The sequence below is a fragment of the Culex quinquefasciatus genome, chromosome 2 (assembly GCF_015732765.1).
Source record: "Culex quinquefasciatus strain JHB chromosome 2, VPISU_Cqui_1.0_pri_paternal, whole genome shotgun sequence".
Taxonomy (NCBI): domain Eukaryota; kingdom Metazoa; phylum Arthropoda; class Insecta; order Diptera; family Culicidae; genus Culex; species Culex quinquefasciatus.
Window position 1 is genome coordinate 132,309,604 of NC_051862.1, and position 17,095 is coordinate 132,326,698.

Genomic DNA, 17,095 nt, shown 5'->3' on the forward strand with positions numbered 1-17,095 from the left:
CAAATTTTGTCTAAGAAACAACTGAACAAATGAAACTGCATGACTGTCGTATTTTATTCTTTATTGTTCATTAGATATAACGATGTTGTTAAGCTTTTGACACGTTGTTACTGTATCTTGTATCACATCTTAAAACACTGAGTTTAATGGTAAGACTCAGTTCCATCAATCACCTTTTCAGTTACGTCAGAAAATTTTGAAATATGATTATAAAATGTTGATTATAAAATCTTAAATAAAAATTTATTTACTTTGATGAAGTATAAAATGTCAGCCGAATAAGAAATTTCAATTTCAATAGTTTGGTGAACTGAATAATTTGCAAGCTAGATTGTGTTTTAATGATAAAACATTGTTTTTATATCAATTATCTCAACGAAGCCTTTACTGCTTATAAAAAACAGCATTAATCCTTGGAAAGGATTGTGCTGTTGTTTTCCCTGGACCAGGAAGAGGTAGATTTCTCGCAGCTTTTTTTTCGGTTGCCTCCTTCTCGGCCGATTTACCGTCCGCAACCATGGCCTCCCCACCATTGCTGGGGCCAAATGTGGAACCCCTCTTCGAAACAACCCCAAACGTGTATACACGTGTGTGAGTTTGTGCGCATCACGCATCGCCGCTCCCATCCAACCCGCCGCCCACCGGTGTCCAGAAAAAGAACCTGCTGCTGCGCTCCTGATGGAGGTTACACAAATTTTAGTCACAATTTTGTCGAAAAGTTTTTGGCCTAATTTACGCCCTTTTTATTGTAACTTTTTTTTTTGTTTCCTCCGCGGAAAAGTTTCGCACGCGTTCGTCACTTTTTGTATGCAATTACAAAGTTTAGTTCCATTTTGTACCACCAGGCACCGCCATCAGTAAACTTTAGTGCGGGGCATTCGAAATTTACGTCTTTTTTACCTCTCGTAGAGTGTCTTCTTTTTGTTGTTGTTGCAGAAAACACGGCGCATGCGATTCAACAGGGCACCAGCTGCTGCGAGAGGTGAACCCATCCGGGTATGATCTTGCGTACTTGAACGGTTCAGTACATGGCAGGCGCAACACTACGGCGGAACATTGCAATTGGCCGGGAAGTTAATAAAATGATGATGAAATGACTTTCTTTTCAATATAGATTTCTAAAGGTTTCAGAAAGATTTTGATTTGAAACAACGTTAAAAAGCAAAAAATATGCCCATGAAAAATTTGATCCAAAATTGCATTTAGCAATCGAACATTTATCAAACTTTCACAAAGTAAGATTAGTAAAAACAAATAGTTTGTAATGGTCACCATTATCCATTCCTCTGCATTTAGAAACATTTTAAGCATGTTTGGGTTTTTTTTTCAAAAATTTAAAAGATTTTGAATTATTAAATTTTTTGATGCACAGTACGGCAAAAGAGTATTTATTCGCTAAATTTTTTTTTTTCGTCTAATCTTTCATTTTTATAAAGTCAATGATTAGAAACTTACCATGAAATTTGAAAACATTTTCATAAACGCTTGTTCACGATTTTGGGAACTGTTTTTTCTCCGTGTAAGGCTTATAACTCGACACGTTGTTACTTGTAATTGTTTAAATCCCATCAATTATAAATATGTTTTTTTAAGCAGCAAAATGGCCATTTGAAAAAAAAGTGTTTCTTGCCAGTTATGGACCCCCTTTTCCTATAGTAGACCCGGGTCCATAATCCGATTGTGGACCCGGGTCCACTATAGGAAAACTTAACATAAGTTTTATATCAAATTATATCAAATTTAAACGATATGTGATGTTTTGATGCATGGTGTGGGTCTAATAATAGATATAAAGAATACAAGTGGGCATTTGCTAATCAATTAAATAATCAATTTTGCTAACAGATATGGCTTAAAACAACAGAAAAACTTTACAGTTAGAGGTGGGAAAAATCGCTCTTTTTAGGAGCCGCTCATTTTCGTTCGCTCATTAAAAAGAGCCGCTCTTTTGAACGGTTCTTTCGCTCTTTTTCAAAATTTGGATGAAAAGGGATTTTTTAAAAGAATCGTGTGATTTTATAAGTTATTTTACATTGGACTTTTATCAATTATTTGATTCTCAAAAAATAAAAATTAAAGCGAGAAGATGCCCTCGAAAACCATAGGTCTTGGTATGATCTCTTTTCTATAAACACTAAAGTTTAATCGGACAAAAGGTTATATATTTTTCAAAATCTCTAAACTATTCAGTAGATTTTTTGTAATATTTTACAAATTCTGCAATTTGAAATGCTCAAATTGTATTCCGGTAAAACTATAATGTACAATCAGTTGAACAATTAAAGTTTTTTTGATTTGTTTTAAAAATCATTTACTTTTGGGATTAATTTTTATAAGCTTTGAAATATTTGAAAATGCATTTTCAATTCTATTCAGTTTAATACTACACTTTTTTCGGAAATTCAATAAATTATATTCATGACAAAAATCATGCCATCTTAAACCGGAGTATAAAAAAAACCGCGGTTCTTTTTTTGTGAGCCACGGTTCGTTCGCTTTTTTCATAGAACCGGCTCGCTCTTTTTTTGCCCACCTCTACTTTACAGACTTTTGAACTCATTTATTTCCGAAAATATTGGAGAAAACGAGTCAAAAATGACTGTAAACATAAAAAAGATTTAAAAAACAAATTTTGATGCATTTTTGCCTCTTTTACTAAAGAAAGGTATAAGTTTTACTTTATGGCTGGACGTCATTTTCATGTTCGTAAATAAGACGATACAGCATGAATATTAATCGAAAAAATCACACTGCATTGATTTTCGACGCTCTATCGATTCATCTTGACAGAACTCGTCTATCTCCAACCCTCGAATTTTGAGAAAATAAATTCCGTGGAAATCGAGTGATGTTCGTGGGTAGTAAAATTTTGCCAAATTTTGTGTCGCGTCGTTCTCAGCTCCCCTGAATCCGATTTTGATTCTTCTGAATGCAGATGAAAGCTAGTGTGCTGAACCTGGGCGAGTTGCCGCTCAAATTTCGAAATATCCATCTGTTTTCGGAGGTGGCCAGACTTTTCAACAAAATACACGATTTACAAATAAAAATATGGTCAAAATTTTTCATTTTCATATTTATTATTTATCTCAAAAATTGCATTTTTCGAGCCAAAACCGCGGTGTGCGCCGTCACTGGCGCATGGGAAGCTTGCCATGCTTGCGTTTTTCAGGGGGTAGCGAAGAAGCCACCATCTTGGAAGTTCAGATAACAAACACTAAGAATCAGTATTATACATATTACTTTGGTAGCAGGAAGTGTGTTATCCTGGTTAAACTCAAAAGTACCATGCAAATGTGTAAAACTAAACTGAAAAATGTGTAATGCCGATTCTTAGTGTACGGGTGCACTGTTTGATCGACCCAAGGAAAAAAAGCAAAAAAAAAGTAAACAGAAAAATCACTTTTTTCGATATGAATTTTCAGCCAATATTGGGATGGAATCTCCAAGGATATGATAGAATTTACCATCAGCAACACAATCCACGTGTTTTTTTTTCAGATATTTATCGTTTGAATTGCGGGAAATTTGAAAATCAAACAATAATTTGTTATGGGCTACCATTTGACAGTTAGTGCTTTTGTTGTGGGCTCTCATTTGACAACCGTGCTAATGTCGACTATTGTCAGTTTGCTTAGGTTGGAATAGGGTTGCCATCCCCCCACGTTTTTCATAAACGCTTGTTTAATTAAGAATTTGTACGATTAAACATATTCTTTTGGTGAAAATTGCGTTTTCAATTTCTTTTGGAAAACACATCATTAGTAATACCTTGCTTTCATTATAAGATTTTTTGTATCATCATCATCATTTTTGCTGACGTTATTAATAAAAAAAAGTCGATGTTATGAATTGAAAGAAGTTATATTCTTTAGTAAGAAAGGCTCTATCTCACTCCTGGGGGGATTAAATCGGGTTTTTTTTTTCATATCAATTGTAGGAATCTAACCCTGGTCAACACTGGCTGACAGATCAACTATGGTTGACGTCTAGAGATGAGAAGAGTTAGGGAGTGACGATGAGAGTGTAACGCGGTCGGGCACGCGAGTGGTGGCGGCAATAAATATGATTATTAGCCGCCAGTGATTTGTTTTATTTAAATCCGGTGTATTTACCTGGCTCGGTGTTTACATTGGCGACGAGGAGAAAACATATTTTGGTAAGGAAATGCAATTTTATGTTTGGAACGGAAAAAGCAGGAAACATTTTTTTATGGAGCAGGAGGAAGAGGAAGAGAAGGTAAGAGGAGCCGGACTGAGGGTGTGTGTTTGTGTTGTTTCATTGTGAAATGTCTGGTTTTTTTTCCGCGGAGTTAACGTGTTTGCATGTGTGCTGCACGGGCGCACTCTCTAGAAATTTTGTTTTCATGATGCACGATCAAGGGGTTCAGCTTCAAGTTGGCAATAAACAGATTACCCAAAATTGGGTTAGCGGAAGTACAATGTTTACCTGATACACGATGCCGAGGTTCAATAGGAGTTTTGGTTAATGTTTAGTTACGGTAATTCAGCAAAGAGTCACGCAGAAAAATATTTTGTAGAATCAGCCTGTACGAGGTTTGATTCAACAAAATATTTTGTTGAATATAATCAACAAAAATTTTGCATTGAATCAACTCTCGAATTTTGTTGTTTCAAATCGGGACATTTTATTATTTCAAAGCAGTTTTTTTGTTGAATCTACCCCAACTTAAGTTGATCGAGATTTGACAGATAGTGCGTTCGAATCAGAATTTTGTTGAAACAACGTCGTTTTTTTTGTTGACTTAAATCTGGATTTTTTGTTGAAACAACTGAATATTTTTTCCATTGTTTTGGTAATTATTTCTATTGAATCAATAAATAAAATCAGCAATTCATTTTTCAAATTTTATTGAAGATCTCAAATAATTTCAATCGACGCTTGAACAATCTGATTCGCTGTCCTTGCACCGCTCCTGGTGTTGCTAACAACATCGCTCGTTGAACCGCCAAGTTTCCTAAGTTGCATCTTCGCGTTGGGCGGCCATGTTATCACGCCAGTACTCGCTTCCAGGTAAATCGTGGTCTTCCACAGACTTCTGCAAGTGTGGAAAAAGCGTTAAAAAGAAAGGGACTTTTGATGTAAAATAATAAGATGCTTACGAAGCTGGTTTCGTCGAAGGCTATTTTTTGGGATTTCCATTCGATCTGCTGACCTGGGATGGTTCTCCGCCTTGCAACTTGTTGAGTCCTGGTTCTTGGTGGCTTTAAAATCATCTCGAATCTCGAACACTTTCGTCCCGAATTTCGCGAATCATTGCTCACGCTCATTGCCGCTGCAAGAGAACAGGCCACGGATAGAATTACACGTATGGCCTGGCCGCATCGAACGAAAAAAAACGTACTTCGAAGATTGATCATCCGCCTGCCGAGAAAAAACTTTTCATTTTGACAGATAGCGGGCACGTGTAAACTACAATAGTTTTCATTTAAACCAAAAAAAAATAGTTAAGTTGAATCAACGCTGTTTTAGGTAGGATCAAAGCGACAATTTTGTTGTTATTTCTCAAAGAGTTTGACAAAATACCAAGGGGCTGGAAACTCTAATATTACTTAGGAATACTGAGTATACTAATGATATTCCAGTATACTTGTTAGTATACTAACCGAAAAGCAATAAACTGTGAGTATATTAAGATACTCTCAGATTCTAGATTTCTTGGACGAACAGTAGAAAACCCAGTTAAAAAAGGTGGAAGATATTATTGATGTTTAGTGCAGTAAATTCCTATTATGTATTGGTAAAAAGAATGGTGTGTGAATATTAACGGTAGGACTTGGGGGTGTTAGTATTTTCGCCGTTGTGGTTTTTTCGGATGTTTTGGCTGTGTGCCAATGGGATATTGGCTTAGTGCCGGATATTGGCCTAGTGCCGGGGGTTGGCTTAGTGCCGGAGGTTGGCTTAGTGCCGGGGGATGGCTTAGTGCCGGATATTGGCTTAGTGCCGGGGGTTGGCTTAGTGCCGGGGGTTGGCTTAGTGCCGGAGGTTGGCTTAGTGCCGGATATTGGCTTAGTGCCGGGGGATGGCTTAGTGCCGGATATTGGCTTAGTGCCGGGGGTTGGCTTAGTGCCGGGGGTTGGCTTAGTGCCGGAGGTTGGCTTAGTGCCGGAGGTTGGCTTATTGCCGGAGGTTGGCTTAGTGCCGGATATTGGCTTAGTGCCGGGGGATGGCTGAGTGCCGGATATTGGCTTAGTGCCGGGGGTTGGCTTAGTGCCGGATATTGGCTTAGTGCCGGGGGATGGCTTAGTGCCGGATATTGGCTTAGTGCCGGGGGTTGGCTTAGTGCCGGGGGTTGGCTTAGTGCCGGAGGTTGGCTTAGTGCCGGAGGTTGGCTTATTGCCGGAGGTTGGCTTAGTGCCGGATATTGGCTTAGTGCCGGGGGATGGCTGAGTGCCGGATATTGGCTTAGTGCCGGGGGTTGGCTTAGTGCCGGAGGTTGGCTTAGTGCCGGATATTGGCTTGTGGATGATTACATGGAAGCCTGGTGAAGAAGAGGCTGGTGGATGTTCACTCATGCCTGGTGGAGAGATGGCTCGTGAATATCTGCTGTAAGGCCTGGGGGAGAAGAGGCTTGTGATTGTCCACTCATGCCTGGTGGAGAGATGGCTTGTGGATGATTACATGGAAGCCTGGTGAAGAGGAGGTTGGTGGATGTTCACTCATGCCTGGTGGAGAGATGGCTCGTGAATATCTGCTGTAAGGCCTGGGGAAGAAGAGGCTTGTGATTGTTCACTCATGCCTGGTGGAGAGATGGCTTGTGGATGATTACATGAAGCCTGGTGAAGAGGAGGCTGGTGGATGTTCACTCATGCCTGGTGGAGAGATGGCTCGTGAATATCTGCTGTAAGGCCTGGGGGAGAAGAGGCTTGTGATTGTCCACTCATGCCTGGTGGAGAGATGGCTTGTGGATGATTACATGGAAGCCTGGTGAAGAGGAGGTTGGTGGATGTTCACTCATGCCTGGTGGAGAGATGGCTCGTGAATATCTGCTGTAAGGCCTGGGGGAGAAGAGGCTTGTGATTGTCCACTCATGCCTGGTGGAGAGATGGCTTGTGGATGATTACATGGAAGCCTGGTGAAGAGGAGGTTGGTGGATGTTCACTCATGCCTGGTGGAGAGATGGCTCGTGAATATCTGCTGTAAGGCCTGGGGAAGAAGAGGCTTGTGATTGTTCACTCATGCCTGGTGGAGAGATGGCTTGTGGATGATTACATGAAGCCTGGTGAAGAGGAGGCTGGTGGATGTTCACTCATGCCTGGTGGAGAGATGGCTCGTGAATATCTGCTGTAAGGCCTGGGGGAGAAGAGGCTTGTGATTGTCCACTCATGCCTGGTGGAGAGATGGCTTGTGGATGATTACATGAAGCCTGGTGAAGAGGAGGCTGGTGGATGTTCACTCATGCATGGCGGAGAGCTGACTCGTGAATATCTGCTGTAAGGCCTGGGGGAAGAAGAGACTTGTGATTGTTCACTCATGCCTGGGGGAGAGATGGCTTGCGGATAATTACACGGAAGCATGATGAAGAGGTGGCTTCTGGATTTTCGCTCTGCCTATCGTATGGATGGCTTGTTAATATTTAGGTCTGGGGTAGGGGCTGCAGGCTTGTGTATGATCATCGAAAGGTGAAGTTAGAAAGTTACTGTTAAAGTTAGGAATTCAAGGTACAAACTACAAGGATATTTTTAAGGAAGTTCAGTAGTGCCATTAGGGATCATTTTTGCACAAGTTAACAGTTGAAATGATTGAAAAGTAACAGGAAAGTTTAGGGTATTTGGTAATTCGTTTGGGTGCAGGCGTGGTCGAATGGTTACGCTGTTTGCGTTGTAAGCGGATGATCAGGGTTTCGTTTCCCATCTTCTAATGACTTCCATTCGGATGGGGAGTAAAACGTTGGTCTTTGCCCTTAGTTGTTGTTAGGCCGTAGAGTCATTCCAGGCGTAGAAGTCGTCTCCCTGATATACGAACAAACAACACACCAAACCAAACCTGCTCCGGTAGAGTCGCTGGTCGGCATCTGGACTTGCAATCCAAAGGTCATCAAATCGAATCCGTGGGTGGAAGGAGTAAAAAGAGATTTGGGTGCTCTCCCCATTCAAGCCTTCAGACTCCTAGGTGCGAGCAGGATCTTACAATAGGGGCCATAAAAGATCTGGGAACGTTAAAGTGGAAGGTTTGTTTTGTTGGTTGTTTTAATTCGTTAAGGTTATGTACCCATCAAACGTATACAAGAGGCAAGATATTGTGTTCTAATAATGTAGAAGTTGTAAAGCCAAACTTTAACCAGCTCTTAAGTACTATAACACAATCAGTGATTAAACCTACAAAATACCTTTTTTTTATTACTGAGTTTCATTAGCAACAGGTCACAGGAGGAGGAGGTTTTACCAGCACACGTAGTTCGTTCGGAGAGGTCTTACTGCGTTAGGCCGAATTCCGCGTGAACAACACACAGAGGAGAAAGATGAACCACGAGCTAGTGCAGCTCAACGGCAAACCGGGTTTTCAGAGAGTCACCTGGGTTTACCGGATCCTTTGGGTCGTGCGCATGGCAAGAGTGCCAGGCGGGCGGGGTGCCGACCTGGACGGAGTGTGTGCGGCCCGGAACCGAGTTGGCTGGCGACTCACCTGGAGACTGCTGATGAACTAAGGGATGTCCTTAAGATTTGAAGGAGAATGGTTGCAAGATAGGGTTCTGTTTGGGGGTGCGATGTTGTCTTGTAACCGGAGGCGGTCGGTCGGATCGCATTGGCGTAATTAAACGAATGGCTTAAGCGCCACTCCCAAAGGGAGACCATTCATCATGTGCTGCTTTGCCCAGCTATGAGACCCTGCCACAGGGCGGGTGTATCCTTGATGCCAAAATTTGCGATTGAGAACGATCCGACTCATCCGAGAACTCGGCGGTTAGCCGAGGCGCTACAAACGGAAGAAAAGATCGCAAACTCAAAAAAATACCTCAGATCTAGAAAACAAAAGATTGTACTTGCCCCGTTCTTATCATCACAGGTAGAAAATCTCCTCAATCAAATTTCCCCAGAACGCTTCAGAAGCCAGAATGGCGGAACCCAACATAAAACTACCGCGAAAGTCGTGAAAAGATGCCTCAGAAAACATAAGAAAAAACCACAAATTTACTCCAGAAACTCATAAAAATCGTATATTCAGGTTCGCATAATTTATTCAATACAAAAAATACTTCGGGCCCTACGAGATTCGATCCGCAGATCTTTAGCATACTAGTCCTACACAGTACCTCGGTACCACTCGAGTTTTTCTGTCTCTCTACCTGTTCATTTGCAGTGCACTGCTTGGCTAGTAGTGTGCGTTGGCTTGGGGGGCGAAATTCATTCGGGGATCGCTATAATATACTTCACTGGGGGGTTTTGCGATCACGCAACATAATAAGGGGGTGGCTTATGTTGCCCACGGGGTTGGCGGAAAAAGCACTGGCCAACGATCGATCATGCGCATGTCGAAAAAGGGTTTGTACTTACACGACCATGGATTTACGTGTGTGGGTTGGCAATCCGGCGATCAGGTGGTGGCGCGCTTACAGCTTCGGCTACGGCGAGATGGTTCCGCCGGCGGCTAACAGCAGACGGGTTGGCACTATCGGCGTGCGTTCGGCATCACTTCCGGTGTGCGGGGGCGCACAGGTGTGCAGCTAGGATGCTGCGATGAACGCAGCAGCGGGCTGGACGCGATCTTAGCAGCGAGTTCCTCGTAGTCCGGATCGATCTGAAAAACGGCCAGAGACTCGATGGAACGTGACAGACAGTCCGCGGTGATGTTGCTCTTGCCCTTCCGGTATTCAAGTTGGATGTCGTACGACTGAATGCGGAGAGCCCAACGAAGAAGTTTCGAGTTGCCGGACTCCGCCCCAATCTTAAACAACCACAACAAGCTGCGCGCGTCAGTGACCACCTTGAAGCGTGTCCCCTCGACGTAATGCCGGAAGTTGTCGATCGCTAAGAGAACTCCTAAACATTCCTTCTCAACAGCCGAGTATCGTTTCTGCGTACTGCTAAGCTTTTTGCTGAAATACGCGATAATTCGTGTTTCCCCTTCTTGTTCCTGAACCAACGCGGCTCCTACGGCGTTGTCCGAGGCGTCGGACTCGATCGTGAACGGTTTGGTAAAATCCGGATTGGCCAGAATCGGCGCGGACGTCAGAACCGATTTCAGCTCGTTGAAACCTTTCTCCGCTTCTTCAGACCACGTAAACTTCTTCTTGTCCTTCTTCAGAAGATCCGTGATCGGCGCCGTAATGCGGCTGTACCCTCTATAAACCTCTGGTAGAAACCCGCGAGGCCCATGAGTCGCCGGATGTCCTTCACGCTCTTCGGCCGAGCGTAATCCAGGATCGGTTGGATCCGCGACTGGTCAATGCACACACCTCGTTCCGTCAGCAGATAGCCCAGGTACATAACCTGCTTCCTGCAGAAACGGGACTTCTCAAGTGAGATCGTGAGACCGCCGTTACGTAACCGTTCGGCCACGATTCGCAGCAACCGCAGATGCTGTTCCAGATCCTCGGTCGCGATCACTATGTCGTCGAGATAGACAAAGACCTGCGGCTGGAGGTCGAAACCTATGACCTTGTTCATAAGCCGGCACATAGTGAACGGTGCGTTGGTCAGACCAAACGGACAGACCTTGAACCGGAACAACCCCTTGGATGTCCTAAAAGCCGTGAAATTCCTACTCTCCTCCTTCAACGGAATCTGGAAGTAAGTGTCCTTCAAATCAATAATCGAAAAGTATTTCGCGCGGCCCAGCCGGTGAAAAATATCCTGCATATTTTGCATCGGATACGCGTCCTTGACCGTCATCGCGTTGATCCGCCGTGAATCGAGACAAACTCTGATCTTGCCGTTCGATTTCCGAACCGGCACCAACGGGTTCGTCCACTCGGAGTAACACTCCTCGATGGCGTCGAGCTCCTTGAACCGCTCGATCTCCGCGTCGATCTCTTTCTGAATGAAAGGCGAACACTTGTAGACGGGCTGGTTCCTCGGCTTTGCCTCCTCCTTCAGGATGATCTCGTGCTGGATCAGATGTGTGCGTCCTAGCTTCCCGGGCGCGGTGAACTCGAACTCCTTGACGACTTCGATAAGTTCCGCCCGCTCTTCCGGTGTCAGTTCGTGTTCCGTCTCGATGCTCTCGGGAGCTGGTTCGCCAGGCGTGTCGAACGCTGGAATGTCCAGAGTATCGTCTGGTTCTTTCTCGTCGACCTTCGGCAGCTCACCAGACGGTTCGATGTTGAAACAAAGTTGCGTATCGGTCGCGATGTCCAGCGTTTCGATGGACTCTGGTCCGTTGCCAACATCGATCATCGGCTGGATTCCAAAGCTCTCCCAAAAGTCGGCACCTAGAATAAGCGACCTGGAAATCTGAGGGACAATAATCGTTGGGATAATACGCGTGATGTTCTTGTAGGTAAACGGAATGTTCAAAAAGCCTAAACATTTGTATTCCGTGCCATCTGCCGTGCTGACTTTCACCGCTGCGGGCTGGATCTTCAGGCCGTATTGCTCAGCTAAGCTCGGCGAGTTGATCACGCTGATCCCAGCGCCCGAATCCAGCAGCGCTTCCATCTCGAGGTCGAATATCTTCACGCGGATGTGTGGACATTTGGTTACACTCACGCGGATGTGGTGTACTCTTAAAAGTGGGTCAAATTCAGTAGGATTTGTTCTTGCGTTGGGAATCAATTCAGGTTGGGGGTTGCTAGGATTCCCTTTCTTGCACCCCGAAATTCGTTTCCCTGATTGTTCCGGCTGCTGAACTGGAAGTTTCTTGTCGCGCATCTTTCGCAACACGTGATAGTTCGGCCTAGGTTTCCGCAACCGTAGCAGAAGATCACCTTGGGACGCGAACACTCTCTCCAGATGTGGCCCTCCTCCAGACAGTTCCAGCACTTCACAACGCCGGATGGTTCACCGTTTCCGCCGTGACTTTGGTTGTGTCGTAGCTGTCCTTGGTGGTTCGGGTTCACCTGATTCCGTTCCGTCCTCTGGTGCTGCGGAGGTTGCTGCCGGAATACGTTTTCTCGCTCTCCTTCTTGCTCGGGTTGTTCTCGCCGTCTAGCCGTGTGCCGGTTGTCCCTCGCCTGACGGGTTCGTACCACGTTTACATCCGCCGACGCCTCGGAATCGCTCTCTTCAACGTCCACGTTGTTCACCATCCTCTGGTGAGATATTTCCCCGGACGGATTCAAGCTCATGTCCACAGCGTCGATCCGTTGACAGGCTTCTGTCAAGTCTTTCAGGGACTTGATTTGCGTTCCAGGTGCGATTTTTGTCCGGTAGTGCGAGTGCATGTTTTGCCAGAGCGTCTGGAACTTGCTGTGAGTTGAAAGCGGCTTTGACAACTGCTTGTTCAGCCTTTCGATGTCCGAAGCAAACTCGATGAACTTCTCGTTCCGGTGCTGTTTCCGCCCTTGGATTCTGCTCCGAATACCTTGTTCCTGGTTTGGATTCCCAAATCGAATCCTGACCAGCTTCTCGAATGTTTCCCAATTGTCCATCTCGTCGACAAACGTAAAGAACCAATCAGAGGCTGTCCCATCAAGAAACATGTGAGCGTGTCGGAAGATTTGTTCTTGAGAAACTCCCTCGCGCCTGGAAATTGTGTCCAATTTATACAAAAAATCTTCGATGCTCATGGACCTGTTGTCCCCTGAGAACCTCAACCTCCACTTCTCAATCCGGTACAGCAGATCCCGGTCATCCAACCGCTCAGCGTGTCGTCTACGCCCACGCGAACCGTAACTGAGAAGCGAGGACAGATCGTCATCGTCATTTCGGTTCTTGCCTGCTTGCCCACGTTGATAAGAATCTTTTGCCGTGTCCTTGTGACGTTTCCTCAATTCAAAGTCGTCGTCATCACTCGAGTCTGTGATTGCGACCGGAGAAAACAAACCACTGCGGCGGACTCGCAATCTCGGTTTCTCCTTCTGAATCGATCCGGTTGGATTCCCGAGGGCGTTTCCGTTGCCGCCTTGAGATTGGTTTAACTGAGATTTTTGCTGCTCGGCCATACCCGTGACCGTTACGGTCAATCCGGACAACATCCGTTCCAGATGCGCAAGGCGTCTATCCATGTCCCCCTCTTCATTTCCGGTTTCTCCACCATTACCTCCATTTGTACCGGTGTTGTGGTTTCCCGGCGTACGTGGTGTACCGTATCCGCTTCCCGGTGCTGGAGTACCGTTTACGGACGTTCCTGAACCGCCGGCGGGGTTACCGTCTGCGCCAACCTCATTCCCTGGATCTGGAATTACTGGATTCAACCAATGTTTGAGCTGTCCCTGAGCCGGCGAAGGTGGTTCAATTTCAAATTTTCTCATAATCCCCTCTAGTTCCCTTACCATCTCTCTCCTTTGAGCCTTCTCCTCTTCAGACATAGCTATACAACGTTTCGTTCGGAACCAATAATGCAACAACCGAGCCTCAATTTTTGGGGTTCGACCAGTTTTGAGCAACGCACTGTACATCAACGCGACATGTTTCTTAATTCCGTCAATTTCTTGACCAATCATGTAGTGGGAATGATAATTTTGCCAGTTTTTAACGTCTTTTTGAACAGTGTTCTCAAAAGTGTTTGTTTGCCTACCAAATCAAGACCGTCAGTCTCCGGTGTCAGTTGGTTGCGGATCACTAGCTCATAATCAACTTGCTCTGCATTCAAATATTCTGCACAAGGAAGCCGAGCCATTTTGAAAATATTATTATTTAAATGGAATGGTGCAGCAAAAAAAAAAATTCTTAAGATCTACAAATTTCTAAAACTACAAAATTATTAAAACTACAAATTATGAATAAGAAAAAGGGGAAGAATTGATGAAACCAAATAAATTGCCTCAAAACTCCAAAAAAATTAAAAGCTACAAATTATTTACAAGAAAAAATTTACGCAAAGGTTCATCAAACTGCGAGAACCAAAAAAAAAATTAAACAAAAGAAAAAATAGCCAGAAAAAAATCAATTCGCTTAAGAAAATTTACGTGCCAAATCTTGTTGGGCGCCAAATGTAACCGGAGGCGGTCGGTCGGATCGCATTGGCGTAATTAAACGAATGGCTTAAGCGCCACTCCCAAAGGGAGACCATTCATCATGTGCTGCTTTGCCCAGCTATGAGACCCTGCCACAGGGCGGGTGTATCCTTGATGCCAAAATTTGCGATTGAGAACGATCCGACTCATCCGAGAACTCGGCGGTTAGCCGAGGCGCTACAAACGGAAGAAAAAGATCGCAAACTCAAAAAAAAAATACCTCAGATCTAGAAAACAAAAGATTGTACTTGCCCCGTTCTTATCATCACAGGTAGAAAATCTCCTCAATCAAATTTCCCCAGAACGCTTCAGAAGCCAGAATGGCGGAACCCAACATAAAACTACCGCGAAAGTCGTGAAAAGATGCCTCAGAAAACATAAGAAAAAACCACAAATTTACTCCAGAAACTCATAAAAATCGTATATTCAGGTTCGCATAATTTATTCAATACAAAAAAATACTTCGGGCCCTACGAGATTCGATCCGCAGATCTTTAGCATACTAGTCCTACACAGTACCTCGGTACCACTCGAGTTTTTCTGTCTCTCTACCTGTTCATTTGCAGTGCACTGCTTGGCTAGTAGTGTGCGTTGGCTTGGGGGGCGAAATTCATTCGGGGATCGCTATAATATACTTCACTGGGGGGTTTTGCGATCACGCAACATAATAAGGGGGTGGCTTATGTTGCCCACGGGGTTGGCGGAAAAAGCACTGGCCAACGATCGATCATGCGCATGTCGAAAAAGGGTTTGTACTTACACGACCATGGATTTACGTGTGTGGGTTGGCAATCCGGCGATCAGGTGGTGGCGCGCTTACAGCTTCGGCTACGGCGAGATGGTTCCGCCGGCGGCTAACAGCAGACGGGTTGGCACTATCGGCGTGCGTTCGGCATCACTTCCGGTGTGCGGGGGCGCACAGGTGTGCAGCTAGGATGCTGCGATGAAAGCGTCGGTTGCGACGACGGCGCGGGTGCGCGCGGGAACTTGGCGGTGGACCTAGGCCTCCACGAGGCCGTCCCGGTCCGGTCGGTTGGTTGTCGAGGGTTCGACCGCGGCGTGTGTTGATGGACGCCGCCCAGCTCGTGTGTTGACGGACGAGCTGCTTGGGGGTTCACCCCGGAACTTTGACCCCTTGACGGAGTCCAGAAGCGCTGGGTTGTCGGTTGGAGTGGTCGTTCTGCTACGGATGATGCCGGTTGCCACCTGTGCCGAAAAGATCGCCCGACCAATTCCCCAAAAATTAGCCAACGCACTACGGTAACCTCGGTTAGCTACGTTACCTGGAGTGTCAGGGTTTCCACCTGATTCGCCACTACCCTACTCCTACTACCTAGCCGCGAGATCTAAAATAAATTGCAGGATTAACCTCTGCCACTGAGACACTTCCACGACTTTAAGCTACCTCACAAAACGATTCCAAAACGGTCCTTCGACCACTCCTGCTTCCTCCACGATCAGGGTAAAAGTGACCGAGTCGAAGTTCCAGAACCCTCAGTAAAGGTGCAATTAGAACAGGCTTCGGTCCTCTAGAACTCGGGCAGCATCACAATTGCAATAATTGCGCGAGTTTAGCCGAAGCATTTCTTAAGAATTTGCAATCTCTGACTGCCGAACTGGAGTGCATCGACCTCCCGTTCGAGTCAAAAAGTGCTCTTGTCGCAAACTTTAGCATCTGAAGATTCTTCCTTCTTGTGCGGATCTCATAACAGGTCAAGGCAAAGTATTTTGAAAGTCTCCCATAAGGGGTGGCGCTCAACCCATGACATAATTAGGTCGAGGCGTAGCGCGAGAAGATAAGCCAACCATAATTATGGCACGCTAAAATATTGGCGAATTCATCTTTTCTGTCTGCCGATCTTGCGGCAGAGGGTTGTACTGATGGTACTGCTACAGTCTTCGTATTCCAGAATCGTCAGGTTGACGGACCCAATTCCGTTATAATTAGATTGTAGAAATAGTTAGGTGTTTTGGTAAGTAATTTTGTAGACGCTGCTTTATGGGGTTGATTAAATGCTGGGGAATGTGTGACAGGAGTATTGATGCAGGGGGCTCTGATTGATAGGCACCGTGAAATTGGTAATAATCGGTACAACTGCTACTTTTGCTGGGGGAGAAGAAAAAGGATAGGAAAGCTTAAGTTTATATCACAGAAAATTTGTCAGTTAGTTAATGAAGGCTAAGACTTTTACTGCAGGGCATAGGTACTTTCTCATCAGCTCTTGCAGCGCAAAGAACTGCTCCAGCTTGTTTCGGCAAATAACTTATTTGAGCGACTGTTATTGGTTTAAGATTTAGAATTGTGAAACGATAGTTGAGGATTATCTTTATTCAGGCCCGTAGCCAGGGGGGGGCTACCGGGCTGCAGCCCCCCCCGAAATTTGTCCCATATTTTTTTTATTATGGACTATCGAAAAAAAAAATCCCAAATCGATGATTGTGAGTTCTCTTTCATTCTCCCAAAAGTAGATTGTTAGATAGAGAATCTAGAATACATTGATCGAACTATGTAATTTTTGCGTCCATTGTCGGACAAACACTTTGTGGAATATAGATCCAATATTTAACAATTGAGCTGCATATTTGAACATCGTTTCATTCAGTGACATTTTATTCGCCTCGTTTACGTTTGCAATTTACTTTGGAGTTAAATTTATCCTACACTGAGACGTTTGGCTATCTTTCAAAGAAGAAAGAAGGACAAGTGTCTAAAAGAGCGCCTAGGTCAAATAAAGTTCAGCCCACCCTCGATTGCCCACAGACCTTGCAAAAATTCGACTTCGAATATAATTTAATCACGAACAAAAGTGTGTTATTTTTGATTTTCGAGCATCAGTACGGCATCAGACAGAAAAAAATGCATCTAAACTTTTCTAAAGTGATTTTAAGAAAGCGGTCATAATGGCGGTGATGAAATATTGAATTTGACTGAAATGAGGTTGCAGAAGCCGAATTTGATTTTAACATCAAGTAATTTTTTTTCATGATGTGATTATCTAATACCGATAATCGAAATATTAG

At 44.6% G+C, this 17,095-nt stretch overlaps 1 long non-coding RNA gene across 1 annotated transcript; it reads right to left on the minus strand.

The window, feature by feature from the left end:
* Positions 1–14,469: 14,469 nt before the first annotated feature.
* Positions 14,470–16,018, minus strand: LOC119767508. Its single transcript, XR_005277555.1, has 2 exons — positions 15,358–16,018; positions 14,470–15,280 (listed from the first exon to the last, which is right to left on the minus strand). It is a non-coding gene; the product is annotated as an uncharacterized LOC119767508 (long non-coding RNA).
* Positions 16,019–17,095: the final 1,077 nt, after the last annotated feature.